This window comes from Petaurus breviceps, unplaced genomic scaffold (genome assembly GCF_028583685.1).
Source record: "Petaurus breviceps papuanus isolate PSGF00001 unplaced genomic scaffold, PetGlider_PUasm1.0 208, whole genome shotgun sequence".
Taxonomy (NCBI): Eukaryota; Metazoa; Chordata; class Mammalia; order Diprotodontia; family Petauridae; genus Petaurus; species Petaurus breviceps.
The window spans coordinates 8,620,917-8,623,962 of NW_027185852.1; the positions used below are offsets into that span (position 1 = coordinate 8,620,917).

Consider the following 3,046-nt stretch of genomic DNA (forward strand, 5'->3'; position numbering starts at 1 on the left):
CTCCTCCCCTTCTCCTTTTCCTCTCCTTCCCCCTTCTTCACTTCCTCTCCTCCCCCTCCCCCTCCCCTTCCTCCCCCCCTCCCCCCCCCCCTTCCCTCCCCCCCTCCCCCCCCCCCCCCTCTCCCTCCTCCCCCTTCTTACCTCCCCCTCCCTCCTCCCCTTCCTCCTCAGTAACAGGACTAATAGCTAACCTTCATATAGCACTTTAAGTTTGGCGAAATACTTCACATCTATTATCCCATTTGATCCTTGCACCAGCACTGTGAGAGAGCTGCTATTATCATCCCATTTTACAGATGAGGAAAATGAGGCCAAATAAATAATTTGCTTAGTACCACACAGCTACAGCAAGATTCAAACCTGAGTCTTCCTTATTCCAGGAAAACCCATTGCGCTGCTCAGCCACCCACTTGGTTTACCCTCAAGTTACAGACCAGGAAATTGAGGATAAGTGACTTGTCCAGGGAAACAAGCAGCAGAATGGAAATCTGAACCCAAGCCCTCTGAGCTCAAACCTGCCCTTGCCATGCACACATGCCCTTCTCTCCAGGGAGAATGAGGAGCTTGATTGGGAGCTTGGCGGGTGGATCCAGGTGCTCAGACATCATGGTTTCTGTAGAAATGGGCAGGTGGCAGATTATCATTTCAGAGCTCAAAGCAGCCACAGGGGTGATTTAACCCAAGGTATCCATTTTACAGATGAGGAAGCTGAGGTAAAGTGGGTCAGTGTGGGAGTGGGCACAGGAAGGAAAGACCTTTTGTGGAAAGAAGAGCCGGTGAAAGTCATGGGGGTCTTGAGAGGAGGAAGCAAGGGAGAGGTGGCCAAAGGGAACGCTCGTGGCCTTCCTGACCCCCAGGACCACAGGCCTTTGGGGCTGCCAGCAGTCCCCGACTCCAAGGATAGGCATGAAGGTGTGGGAAGATACGGATTGTGGTTCTTTGCAGAGTGAGAGTGGCGTGCTGGGCATTAGGGAGGAGACTGCTTGGGACAATTAGAGCATGTGCATGCCAAGTTCTTTATAGAAGCAGTGGCACCTCGTGTCTCCCCTCCATTAATTAGTTCTTATTTAATCTGTATGTAGCTTGCTTTGTATATATTTGCTTACATCTTATCTCTCTCATTGGATTGAGAGCTCCTTGAGGGCAGGGACTGCCTTTTGCCCCTTTTTGCATTCCCACTGCTTAGTTACTATAGCCCCTAGCACACAGTAGGAGCTTAATAATGCTGATTGATTGAGGTAAAAAAAAGACCTGGGGGAAGATCCTGTCCCTGCCCTTTAGCAGCTCTTTAGATCAGGTGGAAGGACTCATGAAATCTCAGCAGAGTGGGGACATTTAGTTTAGGGGCAAAGTCATTCTCACTTCTCACTTCAGTTGGAACTGATAACTCTGTAGAGTTATCCTTGATCAGAAGGTGCCACTGGGTCATTCAGAAAAATTCAGGACCCTTTGTTTAAGGTCAAAATGTCAGTGCTTAAAGGAATAAACTCTTCTTACCTGGAGCATTCATATGTGAATTTCTAGCTCATTTCATTTGTTAGAAATCTTAAAGTAGGGGGCCAGTCCTTAATGTGGGGTCAGTGAACTCCCAAATGAGTTGATAGACTGTGCATAGATTTTATTTTCATTAGCCCCAGGTTAAAATTCAATTTTAATACTTCAAATGTGAATTTTAAAAAATGTTCTGAGAAGGGATCCATAGGCTTCCCCAGGTAACCAAAGGAGTCTATGACAGAAAACCCTTTTTTTTTTCCTTTTTGGAGGGCAATTGGGGTTAAGTGACTTGCCCAAGGGCACATGGCTAGTTTTTGTGTTAAGTGTCTGAGGCCAGGTCCTCCTGACTCCAGGGCCGGTGCTCTATTCACTATACCACCTAGCCACCCCCAGAAAAAGCTTTAAGAAGCTCTGTTTTAGGGTGACTTTTTAGTTCAGCAGGCACGGATATCGTGGTTGGGAAAGTGCTGGCTTAGAGGGCAGAAGACCTGGCTTCTAATCCTGCCTCTGCAGTTTGCTGCTTATGTAACCTTTGGTAAAACACTTACCCTCTCAGGGTCTCAGTTTACTTATCTGTAAAATTCAAACCTTGGCCTGGAGTGATCCTATGATCCAGATAAATGAAGAGGTGTTGCTAGCTTGGACTTCTCAAGCATATTGAAGCATGCCTGGTGTTGGGTTCAGGTTCATCTCAGATAATTGCTCCGTCTCCTCTCTCTGTGGAGTCTGAGAATGTTAGGGCTGTAGGAAGCTCAGAGACCACTCGGGTGTGGCCCACCGGGTCTCATTGCCAAGCTAGCTCAGCTTCTTACCTTGTTTGATGGAGCTCCTAAGGCTGTCAATTCAGGGAATTCCTTCTACCAACAAAACCACAGGATTTGTCCCCTCTCCTGAAAGACTGTGAGCCGGTGTGACCGGTGCGGCCACAACCATGGTTTCCAGGCTGCACGTGGCTTAATGGCCATCCCAGGATGGCAAGGCTCCTGTGATGGTGTATTTGGGACCAGAAAGTAGCTGCAGTTTACGACGGTAATTTTAGTTTTGGGGTAAGGGGAATAGCAGCTGGGCAGTTCATATTAATCAGGGACATGGCCTTAGGCTAACTAATAATCAAACAGTCCTAACTGACAAGCATTTATTAAGCACTATATGTAGCAGGCACCATGTTGAGCCCTGCTCAAAGAAGGGGAAAGGATGCAAAGAAGGGGAAAGTCACAATCTCTACCCTCAGGGACCTCATATTCTTAAAGGGGACACCACAAATCCATATATGAGTATGTACAAAATTAACTGGGTAATTTATGGGGTAATCCTGTGGTGGGGGTGCTTGGAGGCTTAATGGGCATGGTCAGCTGCCATCTCCTTTTGGGGCACCTTTTCTAGGCCTTTCAGGTGTTAGTATATGCTCTTGTCTGAAATTGCTTCAGCTGGATCCCCAGAAGCCCAACTGAGAGAGTCTGGGCTATTTATTTCCTTATAATTCAATGAGCATTCATTAAGAGCCCTTTGTAAACCAAGTACCATGCCAGGAGGTTGACAAAAAAAAAAAAAA

The 3,046-nt window shown here is 47.2% G+C and overlaps 1 protein-coding gene across 2 annotated transcripts in view; it reads left to right on the plus strand.

The window, feature by feature from the left end:
* The window catches only part of SLC35D1 (solute carrier family 35 member D1), a 76,955-nt gene that overhangs the window by 12,268 nt on the left and 61,641 nt on the right, over positions 1–3,046 (plus strand). The gene's annotated exons all lie outside the window — the stretch shown is intronic.